Source organism: Ranitomeya imitator, unplaced genomic scaffold (genome assembly GCF_032444005.1).
Source record: "Ranitomeya imitator isolate aRanImi1 unplaced genomic scaffold, aRanImi1.pri SCAFFOLD_255, whole genome shotgun sequence".
NCBI classification, from domain to species: Eukaryota; Metazoa; Chordata; class Amphibia; order Anura; family Dendrobatidae; genus Ranitomeya; species Ranitomeya imitator.
In genome coordinates this window covers 1-20,693 of record NW_027194690.1, presented here as the reverse complement: position 1 = coordinate 20,693, position 20,693 = coordinate 1, and the positions used below count along the sequence as shown (strand labels likewise).

The window sequence follows — 20,693 nt, the reverse complement described above, 5'->3', positions numbered from 1 at the left end:
ATTCTAAAACATCTCCAAAGACCAGGTGTTGTTCGTAACATGACGGTAAGTCGTCGGGCCCTGTGGGTCAGCGGTATTTGCTGAACCGGTTCAATATTTTTCCACCTTTTTTTTTCACATCGTAGGTTTCAGAGTGGAATGAGAGGATCCATCACACGTACCAAGGAAGACGCAAGACAATTGTGGGTGTGAAGACTCACAAGTGCTCCACCTCTCAGGTAGCAACTTTTGTACTTTCAGAGGAAGAGGAATCGGTAAGCTTTTCTCAAAGCCAGGGAACCCAGGCAACCCCACTCATTGTGGGGAGCAAAACACTCTCTTGTCCCCATGTAAAACCTTTTGGAGGGGTGCCCCCAGACTGGAGAGTAACATATATATATTTTTTTTCTTTTTCAGTGGTTCAATGCGTATGCGGAATATGTCAGACCGGTCTTTACCTTTGGCCGAAAGATTATCACAAACTTTTTCGTGACGTGTACCGGGAAGGTCATAAAAAATCCATCCATGAGACTCAAACGATACCATTCAAGGTAAGGTAGCCACAAGTCAAGTGACCCACAGCCATAAGTAGCAACCAGTACTAACAATGTGCTTTCCTCCGTAGCTACAACCTCCCAAACATCACCAGCCACCTTGTACGGCGGATTTGCGAGACATGGACTTTGTCACAATACACAGATTGCGAAAAGCGCTTGTTTGCACGCTACTTGGCACATACAAACGATGTGGCCGAGAGAGTTTACCGGGAGAAGACCCTGACCGATATGTGCCGTGCCCAAGAGCTAGTGTTCAACGCAGGAAATCATGAGGACGCAAAAATTATGTCGCCAGTAATGGCATCAACCAGTGAATTGGATAACGAGGTGGTAGACCTCACGGAAAGTGATACCGAGTCATCCGATTCTACTGAGGAGTATAGTCTCAAGAATATTCGGCTCATCCCAATCAGGAGAACAAAGCCCTTGTGAATATGTCAATTTTTATCTGACATTAATAAAATTATTCAAATGTACATTCATCTTTGCCTCTTTGACTTGCCTCACTTTTCTCCCACTTTGGGGACCCTTTCGGGGTACTCTGCAACATATTGAAGCCCCTCTTGGGTGGGGGGTAAGGGGAAATGTGATTTTTTTTTTTCTCAGAAAATTGCCCAAAATTTTCCAAGTGTCAAGGACTCTTCCAGAAAAGCTTCCCCAGGCTTCTGGAAGTGTCCTCGGTACACCTCCAGCGGTTTCCCCCTGCCTGGAAGTCTGACACATGTCTGAAATTTTCAAAGTGTGAAAGTATGGTTTTTCACCCAAAATTCAACTTTCCGCCCATGAACCACAGACTTCACCCACACTTAGGTCACTGTCTTGGGGTACACCTCCAGTGCTATGTCACGGTCATCACTGTTGTCACAAAAAATTGACTTTTGTTTAGGCCAAGCAATTTGAGGACGGCACGGCAGCCAGCAGCCCGTACGGTACAGGGGTTGATCAGACCCCCGTACGTCCGGTTGTGGTCTCCGTGCCCCGAAGGGGTTCCCGCTTCTCGCCTGCACCAGGCACGGCAGCCAGCAGACCGTACGGTCCAGGGGTGGGTCAGACTCCCGGACGTACGGTTGTGGTCTCCGTGCCCCGAAGGGGTTCCCACTTCTCGCCTGCACCAGGCACGGCAGCCAGCAGACCGTACGGTCCAGGGGTGGATCAGACCCCCGTACGTCCAGTTGTGGTCTCCATGCCCCGAAGGGGTTCCCGCTTCTCGCCTGCACCAGGAACGGCAGCCAGCAGACCGTACGGTCCAGGGGTGGGTCAGACCCCCGTACGTCCGGTTGTGGTCTCCGTGCCCCGAAGGGGTTCTCGCTTCTCGCCTGCGGCAGGCACAGCAGCCAGCAGACCGTACGGTCCAGGGGTGGGTCAGACCCCCGTACGTCCGGTTGTAGTCTCCGTGCCCCGAAGGGGTTCTCGCTTCTCGCCTGCGGCAGGCACAGCAGCCCGTATGGTCCAGGGGTTGATCAGGCCCCTGTACGTCTGCCCGTGGTCTCCGTGAGTCTTTCGCCCCTATACCCAGGGACCACACCTATGGCCATTTAGCTCAGTTGGTTAGAGCGTGGTGCTAATAACACCAAGGTCGTGGGTTCGATCCCCGTACGGGCCAAGCACATCTACAAACGCCCCTATACCCAGATGACCAATTTGCACATCAGGGTCGCTGCGGACCTCCACCAGAGTTTCCTCTGGCTTCGTCCTGCCCAGGCATAGCTCACCATCTTTCGGGTCCTATCGCGCACTCATGCTCCACCTCCCCGACAGAGGCGGGCCGATGGTGCACCCGCCGTGTCAACCCCCCGGAGCGGGCGGCGGGATCCCACCTCGGCCGGAGCGCCCCGGCCTTCACCTTCATTGCGCCACAGGGTTTCACGTCACAACGGGGGGAGTGACGATGGTAAACCCCATCAGGTGGGCCCAGGGCAGGTGAGTCTGGCCTTGGGGGGACGTAAGGGATAAAGGAGAAGAGACCATCAGGGCACGGAGCCTCAGGCCTCCCTCGTTGTCACCCTTGCGAGGGGACCCCAGCTGCGCCATGGAGGCGATAGATGGAGGGGCAACCCTCAGACAGGCATAGCCCCGGGAGCACCCCGGGGCCGCAAGGTGCGTTCGAAGTGTCGATGATCAATGTGTCCTGCAATTCACACTTAATTCTCGCAGCTAGCTGCGTTCTTCGACGCGCGCGCCGAGTGATCCACCGTTAAGAGTCGCGCTTTCTGGTTTGGGGACACTCGGAGGCGCCCCCCTTTTCACTCTCGTGTCAGCCGGCCGCAAAAGACTGGGATGCTTTGGAGGGTTGTTTTCAAATCTCGGCCCTGTTGCCCGGGCGCTCGGCCTCCCCGTCCCTCCCTCCAGCGGGGAGGAGAACAAAGGAGGGCTCGAGGCTTCTCAACCTACCGCCCAGACCCACATACCCCGGGGAGGGGTGTGTGAGCGCACAGGAGAATGGTACCCGGGACGGCCTTTCGCGTACGCGGGGGGCTTCTTATTTTTCCTCGGCAGGCAGCGGCAGGGCAACAATCGTCGGCGCGAGGCCGGGCGTCTTTTTCCTGGGCGACGGAGCGAGAGGGGCTCCCCGCACCCTCCCGACGTCGCCCGCCCGCTGTCCTCACGTGCCCTCACCGTCCCCACCCTGCGGAGCGCCCTGGCGAAGCAGAAAGAGACCTACCACCGCCCCCATCACGTTCGGTACCCTTCGGGGATTTGGCGGGCGGCTGGCCTCCTGATCTGCACCTCATCGGTATTTTTCACTCGCCCATTAAAGATCCTTCCACAGGTTCATCTAGGGAAACCTTGTTACGACTTTTACTGTCTCTAGATAGTCAAGTTCGATCGTCTTCTCGGCTCTCCACCATGGGTCTTGGCCGAACCCGGCGGGGCCGATCCAAGGACCTCACTAAACCATCCAATCGGTAGTAGCGACGGGCAGTGTGTACAAAGGCCAGGGACTTAATCAATCGAGGGAGAGAAGCCAGATAGGAAGCCCCGCAGCGGGAAGGGCACCCGGAGGAAGGGAAATCCTCCTCGTCGTCCGTGCCGGCAGGCGGGCATCCCGGGGCGTCACCTTCCGGAGGAAAACAGGAGCCTGAACGGCGAGTGCAGTGCCACTGGGGAGATCGTGCACGCTGTACGGTGCGAGGCGGCCGATGCGGAGGGTGTCTGGAAAAAAACCCACCTTGCACGGAGAGGGCGAGGTGACTGGCCTCCGGAGGACACCACGGCTCCCCTGCCTCGTGACCCACCGCTCCCGGGGCGACACACAGAGTCGCTGCTGGGGAGAGGGGCCAGGGCGGTGGGGGGCCTATGCGGCGCCACCATCTGGCTTAGACCCGGCCTCCCGATCGGAGGGCATCTGTTGTAAAAACCACCCCTTGCACGGGGAGGGCCGTAGGTGACTGGCCTTCGGAGGACGCCACGGCCACCCTGCCTCGTGACCCACCGCTCCCGGGGCGACACACAGAGTCGCTGCTGGGGAGAGGGGCCAGGGCGGTGGGGGGCCTATGCGGGGCCTCCGTCTGGCTTAGACCTGCCTCCGCCGCGGGGGGTCCTCGACCCACCGGCGGACGGGCGCGAGGAGTGGGAGAGGGGGGCTGGCCGTCGGGGTCCACCGCGGCTCAGGCGCAGAGCCCGCCAGCGACGCAGAGGTCGCACGGGGGGCGCAGTTGGCCTGGCCGTGTCGGCGTCGCCCTATGGCGTAGTCCCTCGTCCCGGGCTCTTGCCCGTAACCTCAAAGGAGCCCCAACCGAGCGGCGTCTCCCCCCCAAAGCCGTGCCTCCGCTGTTGAGAACAGAAGAAGCCCGGGGCGGCAGTTCGCCGGGTACTCCCCTTCGCCAAAACTCTTTTTGCCCCACTCGTCTCTCCCTTTTCCATCCTCCCTTCTCGCTCTGGGGCGTCCGCTTGGTCTCTCTCTCTCTCTCTCTCTCTCGCTCTCTCCCTCTCGCGCTCCCTTCCGAGCCGCCTCGGAGGACGTCGGACGAGCGGGGAAGGCGACGGCGTTCGGCCGGGCACACCACGCGGTGAGAACCCACTCCGCCTGCCTCCCCACGCATCTGTCGTCCCCCCACTATCGTAGGGGCTCGGGAAAAGACTGGAGAACGCGGAGCTCGGCGGTGGCGTGGAAGCGCCACCCACCGCCGCCGCTCTCGCCGATGCCCACCGCGGAGGCCGCCCATCGGACGCTGGGTGGGGGTCGGCACGGGCCTCCGCGGGCAAGCTGCGCATCTGGAAGTCAAAGGGCCGCCCTCGGAGAAGATCGTTGTGCTACCCCGCGCGGGGAGCGATTCGGACGACGGGCCCCCACGCCGAGGTGGGTGGGCGCCCCGCCATTCGCCCGCGCGGGTCGTCGGACCCCTGCCGTACCACAGTTCGGGTCAAACTCCCCCTCTGCACGGCAGCCACCGTCCTGCGAACGGGAGGCGACTGCCGGCGTGCACGCCCAAGGATGCGTGCCTGAATCCCGGGGGGTAAAAGAGGAAGGAGACCGCCCGCCTTAGACCGACGCGGGCTCCAAAGCCCGGGCCGAGCGAGCGGCACCACCTCCCCACCCGGGAGCGCTGAGCCAAATCGATCGGAGGAAGAGCCGGTGGGGGGCATGGGTGAGAAACCCCACCCGCTGCCATCCTTCCCCTCGGGGAGACGGGGAAGAAACATGCCCGATAGTCCTGGAGGTCCCTCTCCGACACGCTACGGGCGCCCTCGAGACGGAATCCGGGTCACAGTGCGATTCTCTCATAGGTCTCCCCGGTGGCGTGGAAGCGGGAGACATCCGACACAGAGAAACGCCAAGCCTGCTCTGAGGGGACCGAGTCAGGGGGTGCAATCCGCCCTCCTGGAGCCCTCCTCGGGACGAAGACTCCAGATCTGCCTCCCTTCTGACATCCGTCACCCTCGGAGAACCAGAACACGCTTGGGGAGGGTCCGTTCAGGCTCAGGCGACCCGGGAAACGCGTCTCTGACTTGGGGCAGACGACCGGCAAGAGTCCCCCTGGAGCCGCGGAAGCCTGGTGTCGACGCGAGGGCGGACTTCCATGCAAACAGGGGGGTACTCGCCAAACCGCCTACCCGACTTGAGGAACCACGAAAACATCGGAAATCAGTCGGGCCCGAGAGGTACCCCTCTCTCCTATATCCTGCAGCTGGTGTGCAAAAGTGGGTATTTGCATGGCGAAACACCGACCCACACTTTAAGGGAGCGAAGCCGAAAAGTGTCCGACTTCCTGGAGCTGTGCGGCGGATCCGGCGGCCAGAAATTCCTCATTCCGGTTCTATTTTTTTTTTTTTCGATTTTGCGAAATTTGGCGGCCAGGCGGCGTAGCTGGGGCCTGGACTAGCCCGAAACACCTGGAGCCGGCGAGCGGAACGAATTTCCCAACGTTCTGCGGCTCCCGGAAGCCAAAAACGCATCGCCGAAAAATTTCAAAGTCCCAAGGACTCGTTCTTGAAAATCGATCCGGGGGCCATGGAAGTGTCCTCGGTACAGCTTCAGAGCTTTCCCCCCGCCTGGAAGTCTGAAAGTTCTATGTTTGTTCTAAGTGGAAAATCGCGTTTTTTTCAGTGTTCCACCCATCAGACCCAAACTTTGCCCACGCTTAGGTCTCTGTCTCGGGGTGCTTTACAACATATTGACGCCCCTTTAGGGTGGAAGTAGGGGAAAGGGGTCATTTTTCACAAAATCGGAAATTTCTCAAAATATTTCTAAGTGTCAAGGACACTTTTGGAAAATCTTCCCCAGGCTCCTGGAAGCCTCCTCGGTACGCCTACTGCGGTTTCTCCCTGCCTGGAAGTCTGACACTTGTCTGAAATTTTTAGCGCATGAAAACGCGGTTTTTCACCCAAAATTCGACTTTGCGCCCGTGACTCGCAAACTTCACCCACATTTAGGCGACTGTCCTGGGGTACCTCACAACATATTGACGCCCCCCTGGCGTGGAAGTAGGGGAAACGTGTCAATTTTCACAAAATCGTGATTTTCTGAAAATATTTCTAAGTGTCAAGGACACTTTTGGATAATCTTCCCCAGGCTCCTGGAAGCCTCCTCGGTACGCCTCCTGCGGTTTCCCCCTGCCTGGAAGTCTGACACTTGTCTGAAATTTTTAGCGCATGAAAATGCGGTTTTTCACCCAAAATTCGACTTTGCGCCCGTGACTCGCAAACTTCACCCACATTTAGGCGACTGTCCTGGGGTACCTCACAACATATTGACGCCCCCCTGGCGTGGAAGTAGGGGAAACGTGTCAATTTTCACAAAATCGTGATTTTCTGAAAATATTTCTAAGTGTCAAGGACACTTTTGGAAAATCTTCCCCAGGCTCCTGGAAGCCTCCTCGGTACGCCTCCTGCGGTTTCTCCCTGCCTGGAAGTCTGACACTTGTCTGAAATTTTTAAAGTATGAAAATGCGGTTTTTCACCCAAAATTCGACTTTGCGCCCATGACTCGCAAACTTCACCCACATTTGGGCGACTGTCCTGGGGTACCTCACAACATATTGACGCCCCCCTGGCGTGGAAGTAGGGGAAACGTGTCAATTTTCACAAAATCGTGATTTTTTCAAAATATTTCTAAGTGTCAAGGACACTTTTGGATAATCTTCCCCAGGCTCCTGGAAGCCTCCTCGGTACGCCTCCTGCGGTTTCCCCCTGCCTGGAAGTCTGACACTTGTCTGAAATTTTTAGCGCATGAAAATGCGGTTTTTCACCCAAAATTCGACTTTGCGCCCGTGACTCGCAAACTTCACCCACATTTAGGCGACTGTCCTGGGGTACCTCACAACATATTGACGCCCCCCTGGCGTGGAAGTAGGGGAAACGTGTCAATTTTCACAAAATCGTGATTTTCTGAAAATATTTCTAAGTGTCAAGGACACTTTTGGATAATCTTCCCCAGGCTCCTGGAAGCCTCCTCGGTACGCCTCCTGCGGTTTCCCCCTGCCTGGAAGTCTGACACTTGTCTGAAATTTTTAGCGCATGAAAACGCGGTTTTTCACCCAAAATTCGACTTTGCGCCCGTGACTCGCAAACTTCACCCACATTTAGGCGACTGTCCTGGGGTACCTCACAACATATTGACGCCCCCCTGGCGTGGAAGTAGGGGAAACGTGTCAATTTTCACAAAATCGTGATTTTCTGAAAATATTTCTAAGTGTCAAGGACACTTTTGGATAATCTTCCCCAGGCTCCTGGAAGCCTCCTCGGTACGCCTCCTGCGGTTTCCCCCTGCCTGGAAGTCTGACACTTGTCTGAAATTTTTAGCGCATGAAAACGCGGTTTTTCACCCAAAATTCGACTTTGCGCCCGTGACTCGCAAACTTCACCCACATTTAGGCGACTGTCCTGGGGTACCTCACAACATATTGACGCCCCCCTGGCGTGGAAGTAGGGGAAACGTGTCAATTTTCACAAAATCGTGATTTTCTGAAAATATTTCTAAGTGTCAAGGACACTTTTGGAAAATCTTCCCCAGGCTCCTGGAAGCCTCCTCGGTACGCCTCCTGCGGTTTCCCCCTGCCTGGAAGTCTGACACTTGTCTGAAATTTTTAGCGCATGAAAACGCGGTTTTTCACCCAAAATTCGACTTTGCGCCCGTGACTCGCAAACTTCACCCACATTTAGGCGACTGTCCTGGGGTACCTCACAACATATTGACGCCCCCCTGGCGTGGAAGTAGGGGAAACGTGTCAATTTTCACAAAATCGTGATTTTCTGAAAATATTTCTAAGTGTCAAGGACACTTTTGGAAAATCTTCCCCAGGCTCCTGGAAGCCTCCTCGGTACGCCTCCTGCGGTTTCTCCCTGCCTGGAAGTCTGACACTTGTCTGAAATTTTTAGAGTATGAAAACGCGGTTTTTCACCCAAAATTCGACTTTGCGCCCATGACTCGCAAACTTCACCCACATTTGGGCGACTGTCCTGGGGTACCTCACAACATATTGACGCCCCCCTGGCGTGGAAGTAGGGGAAACGTGTCAATTTTCACAAAATCGTGATTTTTTCAAAATATTTCTAAGTGTCAAGGACACTTTTGGAAAATCTTCCCCAGGCTCCTGGAAGCCTCCTCAGTACGCCTCCTGCGGTTTCTCCCTGCCTGGAAGTCTGACACTTGTCTGAAATTTTTAGAGTATGAAAACGCGGTTTTTCACCCAAAATTCGACTTTGCGCCCGTGACTCGCAAACTTCACCCACATTTAGGCGACTGTCCTGGGGTACCTCACAACATATTGACGCCCCCCTGGCGTGGAAGTAGGGGAAACAGAAATATTTTCAGAAAATCACGATTTTGTGAAAATTGACACAAGTGTCAAGGACACTTTTGGAAAATCTTCCCCAGGCTCCTGGAAGCCTCCTCGGTACGCCTCCTGCGGTTTCTCCCTGCCTGGAAGTCTGACACTTGTCTGAAATTTTTAGAGTATGAAAACGCGGTTTTTCACCCAAAATTCGACTTTGCGCCCATGACTCGCAAACTTCACCCACATTTGGGCGACTGTCCTGGGGTACCTCACAACATATTGACGCCCCCCTGGCGTGGAAGTAGGGGAAACGTGTCAATTTTCACAAAATCGTGATTTTTTCAAAATATTTCTAAGTGTCAAGGACACTTTTGGAAAATCTTCCCCAGGCTCCTGGAAGCCTCCTCGGTACGCCTCCTGCGGTTTCTCCCTGCCTGGAAGTCTGACACTTGTCTGAAATTTTTAGAGTATGAAAACGCGGTTTTTCACCCAAAATTCGACTTTGCGCCCATGACCCGCAAACTTCACCCACATTTGGGCGACTGTCCTGGGGTACCTCACAACATATTGACGCCCCCCTGGCGTGGAAGTAGGGGAAACGTGTCAATTTTCACAAAATCGTGATTTTCTGAAAATATTTCTAAGTGTCAAGGACACTTTTGGAAAATCTTCCCCAGGCTCCTGGAAGCCTCCTCGGTACGCCTCCTGCGGTTTCTCCCTGCCTGGAAGTCTGACACTTGTCTGAAATTTTTAGAGTATGAAAACGCGGTTTTTCACCCAAAATTCGACTTTGCGCCCGTGACTCGCAAACTTCACCCACATTTAGGCGACTGTCCTGGGGTACCTCACAACATATTGACGCCCCCCTGGCGTGGAAGTAGGGGAAACGTGTCAATTTTCACAAAATCGTGATTTTTTTCAAAATATTTCTAAGTGTCAAGGACACTTTTGGAAAATCTTCCCCAGGCTCCTGGAAGCCTCCTCGGTACGCCTCCTGCGGTTTTCCCCCGCCTGGAAGTCTGACATTTTTTACAGTGCGAAAATACGGTTTTTCGCTCAAAATTAAACTTTCCGCCCATGGAACGCACACTGTGCCCCCACCTTGGAGAGTCGCTATGGCGTACTCAGGGTGACTATTAAGCCCACAGACAACCTCCACAGGCCGACTATTAAGCCCCCTCCGTCTTCCGCAGGGCCGACTATTAAGCCCTCCACCGACTTCCGCAGGGCCGACTATTAAGCCCCCCTCCGACTATTAAGCCCCCCTACGGAGTCCACTCAGCCAGCGACTGAAACGTGGTGAGCGGGGTGTGCGCATCCCGGCCGCGCCCAAAGTGCTTCGCCGCGGTCATGGCTGTCGCCACCGAAAACGGCAAATGTTTGTTTCGGCCAAGCTGCAAGGATACATCTCGGAACACAAAAACCAAACCGGTGGGGACATCCTACAGAGAAACACCGAGCCTGCTCTGGGGGGACAAAGACAGAAGGGCGTCCGCCTTCCGAGAGCCCTCACCTGGGTGAGGACCCAAGATGTGCCCTTCTGACAGTGATTACCTCCAGAGAACCAGGACCCCCGTGGGAAGGGTCCTGCCAAGCTCGGGTCGCCCAGATTCGCCTCTCTCACTCGGGTCACGCGCCCAGCCAACGTCCGCAGAAGACTTCCGATAAACACCGAGCCTGCTCTGGGGGGACAAAGACAGAAGGGCGTCCGCCTTCCAAGAGCCCTCACCTGGGTGAGGACCCAAGATGTGCCCTTCTGACAGTGATTACCTCCAGAGAACCAGGACCCCCGTGGGAAGGGTCCTGCCAAGCTCGGGTCGCCCAGATTCGCCTCTCTCACTCGGGTCACGCGCCCAGCCAACGTCCGCAGAAGACTTCCGATAAACACCGAGCCTGCTCTGGGGGGACAAAGACAGAAGGGCGTCCGCCTTCCAAGAGCCCTCACCTGGGTGAGGACCCAAGATGTGCCCTTCTGACAGTGATTACCTCCAGAGAACCAGGACCCCCATGGGAAGGGTCCTGCCAAGCTCGGGTCGCCCAGATTCGCCTCTCTCACTCGGGTCACGCGCCCAGCCAACATCCGCAGAAGACTTCCGATAAACACCGAGCCTGCTCTGGGGGGACAAAGACAGAAGGGCGTCCGCCTTCCGAGAGCCCTCACCTGGGTGAGGACCCAAGATGTGCCCTTCTGACAGTGAAAACCTTCAGAGAACCAGGACCCCCGTGGGAAGGGTCCTGCCAAGCTCGGGTCGCCCAGATTCGCCTCTCTCACTCGGGTCACGCGCCCAGCCAACGTCCGCAGAAGACTTCCGATAAACACCGAGCCTGCTCTGGGGGGACAAAGACAGAAGGGCGTCCGCCTTCCGAGAGCCCTCACCTGGGTGAGGACCCAAGATGTGCCCTTCTGACAGTGATTACCTCCAGAGAACCAGGACCCCCCGTGGGAAGGGTCCTGCCAAGCTCGGGTCACCCAGATTCGCCTCTCTCACTCGGGTCACGCGCCCAGCCAACGTCCGCAGAAGACTTCCGATAAACACCGAGCCTGCTCTGGGGGGACAAAGACAGAAGGGCGTCCGCCTTCCGAGAGCCCTCACCTGGGTGAGGACTCAAGATGTGCCCTTCTGACAGTGATTACCTCCAGAGAACCAGGACCCCCGTGGGAAGGGTCCTGCCAAGCTCGGGTCGCCCAGATTCGCCTCTCTCACTCGGGTCACGCGCCCAGCCAACGTCCGCAGAAGACTTCCGATAAACACCGAGCCTGCTCTGGGGGGACAAAGACAGAAGGGCGTCCGCCTTCCGAGAGCCCTCACCTGGGTGAGGACCCAAGATGTGCCCTTCTGACAGTGATTACCTCCAGAGAACCAGGACCCCCCGTGGGAAGGGTCCTGCCAAGCTCGGGTCGCCCAGATTCGCCTCTCTCACTCGGGTCACGCGCCCAGCCAACGTCCGCAGAAGACTTCCGATAAACACCGAGCCTGCTCTGGGGGGACAAAGACAGAAGGGCGTCCGCCTTCCGAGAGCCCTCACCTGGGTGAGGACCCAAGATGTGCCCTTCTGACAGTGATTACCTCCAGAGAACCAGGACCCCCCGTGGGAAGGGTCCTGCCAAGCTCGGGTCACCCAGATTCGCCTCTCTCACTCGGGTCACGCGCCCAGCCAACGTCCGCAGAAGACTTCCGATAAACACCGAGCCTGCTCTGGGGGGACAAAGACAGAAGGGCGTCCGCCTTCCGAGAGCCCTCACCTGGGTGAGGACTCAAGATGTGCCCTTCTGACAGTGATTACCTCCAGAGAACCAGGACCCCCGTGGGAAGGGTCCTGCCAAGCTCGGGTCACCCAGATTCGCCTCTCTCATTCGGGTCACGCGCCCAGCCAATGTCCACAGCGGATTTCCGACAAATTTTCACTGAAAATTCAACTTTGTGCCCATGAACCAGACACTTTACCCACACTTGGGTCTCTATCTTGGGGTACTTTACAACATATTGACGACCCATGAGGTTGAAGTAGGGAAAATGTGAGATTTTTTTTTTTTTACAAAATCGGGATTGTCTCAAAATTTTTCTAAAAATGTCTAAGGAAGTGTCCTTGACATAACACCTGAGATTTTTCCCTTTCTGAATGTATGACACAACAGGATTCGAACCCGAGACGCCAGCTCGGCAAGGCCGCAGCGCTAACAAGTGAGCCACCGTGCTTTGACTGGGATCGATGGATCCAGTTAGTACCCAATCCGTTACAGATATGACTGATCGACAGCCGTGTAGGTGCCACCCCCTGGGGCTGAGTCATCCCCCGTGATGCCGTATAGGCGATTATGGCAGGTGGATCCGGTCAGGTGCCACCCCTGGGGCTGAGTCATCCCCCGTGATGCCGTATAGGTGATTACAGCAGGTGGATCAGGTGAGGGATATATCATCAACCCTACGGATGTTTAGCGACCGTGGAGGTGCCACCCCCTGGGCTGACTCAACCCCCGTGGTGACCTATATCAGAGTACGGCAAAACACATCCGGTTAATTTCAATCACCTCAGCTGGCGTCTTTCACCTGCGTGGCTGACTCGCGCGGAGGAAAATCATTTGCCACAGTTCAAGACACAGAGAAACACGGCACTTTAATAAACTATTACGAGACGCTCTGTTTGACTGCGGGAAACCCTTCGCAATGGAGCGGTGAGTAGAAGACATTTGTCGGCCACGTAGAGACACATGAATGTACCTTGTAGTGGAGTTGTACACTTGCTGGCAAGGTGACCGGTTTTATTGCTTGTGTCTCCCCCGCAGGCACCCACGGACACCACTTACATGCCCCGTGTGCCACAGGGTAACCAAATATATATCCACACATCTGAGAAGGGTATGCCTGAGGTCACACGGTGATTCGGAGATAAAAACCGCCATAGCCTCCGCAAAGTATCAACTTCGCTGTATCGCCAACAAGGGGACAACAATCCAATTCAGTGAGCTCAAGCCCCTCCAATCCTTGGAGGAGACTGTAGCCTTCTTAGAAGGTCGCGGCTTTTTGATAGCAAACAAGCCTAGGTTTGAGTCACAAATCACACCACTGACCTGTGAAGGGCCCGCTCAGGTACCAACTGACAATCCGGAGCTCCGCCCAGGCTCCATGCCAGAGCTAGATTCAGATGTGATGGATGTGCCTTTCCTTTTACGGCCGGGAGACAGTCTGGAGGGAGACCCGTGCCCCCCGCCAGAGCTAGATTCAGATGAGATGGATGTGCCTTTCCTTTTACGGCCAGTAGACAGTCGGGAGGGAGACCCATGCCCCACGCCAAAGCTAGATTCGGATGAGATGGATGTGCCTTTCCTTTTACGGCCGGTAGACAGTCGGGAGGGAGACCCGTGCCCTGAGCCTGACCACACAGGGAGCATTTCTGACCGCATAGGCAATGAGGAGGTCATGGATGGCAGCAATTTAAGTATCCAGAAAAGGGAATGGAAAGACAAAAACCGCACGGCTACCAAGGCCGCCGGATTGTACAAGCGTCACTCATTGAATCACCCCATGTTAAAGGGGTTCCACTCGTACCTAACAATTACCCATGGGGTCCCAAACTGTCAACAGGAGGTATCAAACGTAGCACGGTTTCTATTTTTTGTGAACCCAAAATCTGTAACTCTGGAGTACCTCGTAAAACCAAACCAGGTTAATAATTTTTTTCAACAACTTGGAAAACTCCATCTATCGAGCCAGACCTCCCTCAAAATGTTGAAGCATATACGGAGATTTACCATGTATCAGATGAGGGCTACCAAACTGAGACTAGAGAATCCTCAACTTTATAAGGCATGCGAAGTGTTCATGAATTTTACAACAGACCTTCAGAAATCATTGTACAAGGGAGCCTGCCGAGAGTCTGTAAGTAAAAGGTACACCGTTCAAAAGAGCCAATATTCAGCGCATTGTTACCAAACCTTGGATGTTGGTTAATTGCCTTTATTTTTCCCCACAGGTACGATCTATTGATGAAGCCATCAAAGTCACCCAAGGACTGCCAGATTATACTGGAGGAGGCAAGGCCAACATTTCTAGCTAGCATCGAGGCTGTGACAGATGGCGGATCAGAAGTAGATCGCCGGGAAGTGGTACTGTACCTCGAGGCCCTTCTGATTCTAAAACATCTCCAAAGACCAGGTGTTGTTCGTAACATGACGGTAAGTCGTCGGGCCCTGTGGGTCAGCGGTATTTGCTGAACCGGTTCAATATTTTTCCACCTTTTTTTTTCACATCGTAGGTTTCAGAGTGGAATGAGAGGATCCATCACACGTACCAAGGAAGACGCAAGACAATTGTGGGTGTGAAGACTCACAAGTGCTCCACCTCTCAGGTAGCAACTTTTGTACTTTCAGAGGAAGAGGAATCGGTAAGCTTTTCTCAAAGCCAGGGAACCCAGGCAACCCCACTCATTGTGGGGAGCAAAACACTCTCTTGTCCCCATGTAAAACCTTTTGGAGGGGTGCCCCCAGACTGGAGAGTAACATATATATATTTTTTTTCTTTTTCAGTGGTTCAATGCGTATGCGGAATATGTCAGACCGGTCTTTACCTTTGGCCGAAAGATTATCACAAACTTTTTCGTGACGTGTACCGGGAAGGTCATAAAAAATCCATCCATGAGACTCAAACGATACCATTCAAGGTAAGGTAGCCACAAGTCAAGTGACCCACAGCCATAAGTAGCAACCAGTACTAACAATGTGCTTTCCTCCGTAGCTACAACCTCCCAAACATCACCAGCCACCTTGTACGGCGGATTTGCGAGACATGGACTTTGTCACAATACACAGATTGCGAAAAGCGCTTGTTTGCACGCTACTTGGCACATACAAACGATGTGGCCGAGAGAGTTTACCGGGAGAAGACCCTGACCGATATGTGCCGTGCCCAAGAGCTAGTGTTCAACGCAGGAAATCATGAGGACGCAAAAATTATGTCGCCAGTAATGGCATCAACCAGTGAATTGGATAACGAGGTGGTAGACCTCACGGAAAGTGATACCGAGTCATCCGATTCTACTGAGGAGTATAGTCTCAAGAATATTCGGCTCATCCCAATCAGGAGAACAAAGCCCTTGTGAATATGTCAATTTTTATCTGACATTAATAAAATTATTCAAATGTACATTCATCTTTGCCTCTTTGACTTGCCTCACTTTTCTCCCACTTTGGGGACCCTTTCGGGGTACTCTGCAACATATTGAAGCCCCTCTTGGGTGGGGGGTAAGGGGAAATGTGATTTTTTTTTTTCTCAGAAAATTGCCCAAAATTTTCCAAGTGTCAAGGACTCTTCCAGAAAAGCTTCCCCAGGCTTCTGGAAGTGTCCTCGGTACACCTCCAGCGGTTTCCCCCTGCCTGGAAGTCTGACACATGTCTGAAATTTTCAAAGTGTGAAAGTATGGTTTTTCACCCAAAATTCAACTTTCCGCCCATGAACCACAGACTTCACCCACACTTAGGTCACTGTCTTGGGGTACACCTCCAGTGCTATGTCACGGTCATCACTGTTGTCACAAAAAATTGACTTTTGTTTAGGCCAAGCAATTTGAGGACGGCACGGCAGCCAGCAGCCCGTACGGTACAGGGGTTGATCAGACCCCCGTACGTCCGGTTGTGGTCTCCGTGCCCCGAAGGGGTTCCCGCTTCTCGCCTGCACCAGGCACGGCAGCCAGCAGACCGTACGGTCCAGGGGTGGGTCAGACTCCCGGACGTACGGTTGTGGTCTCCGTGCCCCGAAGGGGTTCCCACTTCTCGCCTGCACCAGGCACGGCAGCCAGCAGACCGTACGGTCCAGGGGTGGATCAGACCCCCGTACGTCCGGTTGTGGTCTCCATGCCCCGAAGGGGTTCCCGCTTCTCGCCTGCACCAGGAACGGCAGCCAGCAGACCGTACGGTCCAGGGGTGGGTCAGACCCCCGTACGTCCGGTTGTGGTCTCCGTGCCCCGAAGGGGTTCTCGCTTCTCGCCTGCGGCAGGCACAGCAGCCAGCAGACCGTACGGTCCAGGGGTGGGTCAGACCCCCGTACGTCCGGTTGTAGTCTCCGTGCCCCGAAGGGGTTCTCGCTTCTCGCCTGCGGCAGGCACAGCAGCCCGTATGGTCCAGGGGTTGATCAGGCCCCTGTACGTCTGCCCGTGGTCTCCGTGAGTCTTTCGCCCCTATACCCAGGGACCACACCTATGGCCATTTAGCTCAGTTGGTTAGAGCGTGGTGCTAATAACACCAAGGTCGTGGGTTCGATCCCCGTACGGGCCAAGCACATCTACAAACGCCCCTATACCCAGATGACCAATTTGCACATCAGGGTCGCTGCGGACCTCCACCAGAGTTTCCTCTGGCTTCGTCCTGCCCAGGCATAGCTCACCATCTTTCGGGTCCTATCGCGCACTCATGCTCCACCTCCCCGACAGAGGCGGGCCGATGGTGCACCCGCCGTGTCAACCCCCCGGAGCGGGCGGCGGGATCCCACCTCGGCCGGAGCGCCCCGGCCTTCACCTTCATTGCGCCACAGGGTTTCACGTCACAACGGGGGGAGTGACGATGGTAAACCCCATCAGGTGGGCCCAGGGCAGGTGAGTCTGGCCTTGGGGGGACGTAAGGGATAAAGGAGAAGAGACCATCAGGGCACGGAGCCTCAGGCCTCCCTCGTTGTCACCCTTGCGAGGGGACCCCAGCTGCGCCATGGAGGCGATAGATGGAGGGGCAACCCTCAGACAGGCATAGCCCCGGGAGCACCCCGGGGCCGCAAGGTGCGTTCGAAGTGTCGATGATCAATGTGTCCTGCAATTCACACTTAATTCTCGCAGCTAGCTGCGTTCTTCGACGCGCGCGCCGAGTGATCCACCGTTAAGAGTCGCGCTTTCTGGTTTGGGGACACTCGGAGGCGCCCCCCTTTTCACTCTCGTGTCAGCCGGCCGCAAAAGACTGGGATGCTTTGGAGGGTTGTTTTCAAATCTCGGCCCTGTTGCCCGGGCGCTCGGCCTCCCCGTCCCTCCCTCCAGCGGGGAGGAGAACAAAGGAGGGCTCGAGGCTTCTCAACCTACCGCCCAGACCCACATACCCCGGGGAGGGGTGTGTGAGCGCACAGGAGAATGGTACCCGGGACGGCCTTTCGCGTACGCGGGGGGCTTCTTATTTTTCCTCGGCAGGCAGCGGCAGGGCAACAATCGTCGGCGCGAGGCCGGGCGTCTTTTTCCTGGGCGACGGAGCGAGAGGGGCTCCCCGCACCCTCCCGACGTCGCCCGCCCGCTGTCCTCACGTGCCCTCACCGTCCCCACCCTGCGGAGCGCCCTGGCGAAGCAGAAAGAGACCTACCACCGCCCCCATCACGTTCGGTACCCTTCGGGGATTTGGCGGGCGGCTGGCCTCCTGATCTGCACCTCATCGGTATTTTTCACTCGCCCATTAAAGATCCTTCCACAGGTTCATCTAGGGAAACCTTGTTACGACTTTTACTGTCTCTAGATAGTCAAGTTCGATCGTCTTCTCGGCTCTCCACCATGGGTCTTGGCCGAACCCGGCGGGGCCGATCCAAGGACCTCACTAAACCATCCAATCGGTAGTAGCGACGGGCAGTGTGTACAAAGGCCAGGGACTTAATCAATCGAGGGAGAGAAGCCAGATAGGAAGCCCCGCAGCGGGAAGGGCACCCGGAGGAAGGGAAATCCTCCTCGTCGTCCGTGCCGGCAGGCGGGCATCCCGGGGCGTCACCTTCCGGAGGAAAACAGGAGCCTGAACGGCGAGTGCAGTGCCACTGGGGAGATCGTGCACGCTGTACGGTGCGAGGCGGCCGATGCGGAGGGTGTCTGGAAAAAAACCCACCTTGCACGGAGAGGGCGAGGTGACTGGCCTCCGGAGGACACCACGGCTCCCCTGCCTCGTGACCCACCGCTCCCGGGGCGACACACAGAGTCGCTGCTGGGGAGAGGGGCCAGGGCGGTGGGGGGCCTATGCGGCGCCACCATCTGGCTTAGACCCGGCCTCCCGATCGGAGGGCATCTGTTGTAAAAACCACCCCTTGCACGGGGAGGGCCGTAGGTGACTGGCCTTCGGAGGACGCCACGGCCACCCTGCCTCGTGACCCACCGCTCCCGGGGCGACACACAGAGTCGCTGCTGGGGAGAGGGGCCAGGGCGGTGGGGGGCCTATGCGGGGCCTCCGTCTGGCTTAGACCTGCCTCCGCCGCGGGGGGTCCTCGACCCACCGGCGGACGGGCGCGAGGAGTGGGAGAGGGGGGCTGGCCGTCGGGGTCCACCGCGGCTCAGGCGCAGAGCCCGCCAGCGACGCAGAGGTCGCACGGGGGGCGCAGTTGGCCTGGCCGTGTCGGCGTCGCCCTATGGCGTAGTCCCTCGTCCCGGGCTCTTGCCCGTAACCTCAAAGGAGCCCCAACCGAGCGGCGTCTCCCCCCCAAAGCCGTGCCTCCGCTGTTGAGAACAGAAGAAGCCCGGGGCGGCAGTTCGCCGGGTACTCCCCTTCGCCAAAACTCTTTTTGCCCCACTCGTCTCTCCCTTTTCCATCCTCCCTTCTCGCTCTGGGGCGTCCGCTTGGTCTCTCTCTCTCTCTCTCTCTCTCGCTCTCTCCCTCTCGCGCTCCCTTCCGAGCCGCCTCGGAGGACGTCGGACGAGCGGGGAAGGCGACGGCGTTCGGCCGGGCACACCACGCGGTGAGAACCCACTCCGCCTGCCTCCCCACGCATCTGTCGTCCCCCCACTATCGTAGGGGCTCGGGAAAAGACTGGAGAACGCGGAGCTCGGCGGTGGCGTGGAAGCGCCACCCACCGCCGCCGCTCTCGCCGATGCCCACCGCGGAGGCCGCCCATCGGACGCTGGGTGGGGGTCGGCACGGGCCTCCGCGGGCAAGCTGCGCATCTGGAAGTCAAAGGGCCGCCCTCGGAGAAGATCGTTGTGCTACCCCGCGCGGGGAGCGATTCGGACGACGGGCCCCCACGCCGAGGTGGGTGGGCGCCCCGCCATTCGCCCGCGCGGGTCGTCGGACCCCTGCCGTACCACAGTTCGGGTCAAACTCCCCCTCTGCACGGCAGCCACCGTCCTGCGAACGGGAGGCGACTGCCGGCGTGCACGCCCAAGGATGCGTGCCTGAATCCCGGGGGGTAAAAGAGGAAGGAGACCGCCCGCCTTAGACCGACGCGGGCTCCAAAGCCCGGGCCGAGCGAGCGGCACCACCTCCCCACCCGGGAGCGCTGAGCCAAATCGATCGGAGGAAGAGCCGGTGGGGGGCATGGGTGAGAAACCCCACCCGCTGCCATCCTTCCCCTCGGGGAGACGGGGAAGAAACATGCCCGATAGTCCTGGAGGTCCCTCTCCGACACGCTACGGGCGCCCTCGAGACGGAATCCGGGTCACAGTGCGATTCTCTCATAGGTCTCCCCGGTGGCGTGGAAGCGGGAGACATCCGACACAGAGAAACGCCAAGCCTGCTCTGAGGGGACCGAGTCAGGGGGTGCAATCCGCCCTCCTGGAGCCCTCCTCGGGACGAAGACTCCAGATCTGCCTCCCTTCTGACATCCGTCACCCTCGGAGAACCAGAACACGCTTGGGGAGGGTCCGTTCAGGCTCAGGCGACCCGGGAAACGCGTCTCTGACTTGGGGCAGACGACCGGCAAGAGTCCCCCTGGAGCCGCGGAAGCCTGGTGTCGACGCGAGGGCGGACTTCCATGCAAACAGGGGGGTACTCGCCAAACCGCCTACCCGACTTGAGGAACCACGAAAACATCGGAAATCAGTCGGGCCCGAGAGGTACCCCTCTCTCCTATATCCTGCAGCTGGTGTGCAAAAGTGGGTATTTGCATGGCGAAACACCGACCCACACTTTAAGGGAGCGAAGCCGAAAAGTGTCCGACTTCCTGGAGCTGTGCGGCGGATCCGGCGGCCAGAAATTCCTCATTCCGGTTCTATTTTTTTTTTTTCGATTTTGCGAAATTTGGCGGCCAGGCGGCGTAGCTGGGGCCTGGACTAGCCCGAAACACCTGGAGCCGGCGAGCGGAACGAATTTCCCAACGTTCTGCGGCTCCCGGAAGCCAAAAACGCATCGCCGAAAAATTTCAAAGTCCCAAGGACTCGTTCTTGAAAATCGATCCGGGGGCCATGGAAGTGTCCTCGGTACAGCTTCAGAGCTTTCCCCCCGCCTGGAAGTCTGAAAGTTCTATGTTTGTTCTAAGTGGAAAATCGCGTTTTTTTCAGTGTTCCACCCATCAGACCCAAACTTTGCCCACGCTTAGGTCTCTGTCTCGGGGTGCTTTACAACATATTGACGCCCCTTTAGGGTGGAAGTAGGGGAAAGGGGTCATTTTTCACAAAATCGGAAATTTCTCAAAATATTTCTAAGTGTCAAGGACACTTTTGGAAAATCTTCCCCAGGCTCCTGGAAGCCTCCTCGGTACGCCTACTGCGGTTTCTCCCTGCCTGGAAG

The 20,693-nt window shown here is 56.8% G+C and overlaps 2 non-coding genes across 2 annotated transcripts; both read right to left on the bottom strand.

Annotated features, from left to right (window-relative positions):
• Window positions 1–2,587: 2,587 nt before the first annotated feature.
• On the bottom strand, window positions 2,588–2,739 carry LOC138656277 (5.8S ribosomal RNA). The gene has a single exon (XR_011316860.1). It is a non-coding gene; the product is annotated as a 5.8S ribosomal RNA (ribosomal RNA).
• A 14,229-nt stretch (window positions 2,740–16,968) lies between these two features.
• Window positions 16,969–17,120, bottom strand: LOC138656276 (5.8S ribosomal RNA). The gene has a single exon (XR_011316859.1). It is a non-coding gene; the product is annotated as a 5.8S ribosomal RNA (ribosomal RNA).
• Between the last annotated feature and the right edge of the window lie 3,573 nt (window positions 17,121–20,693).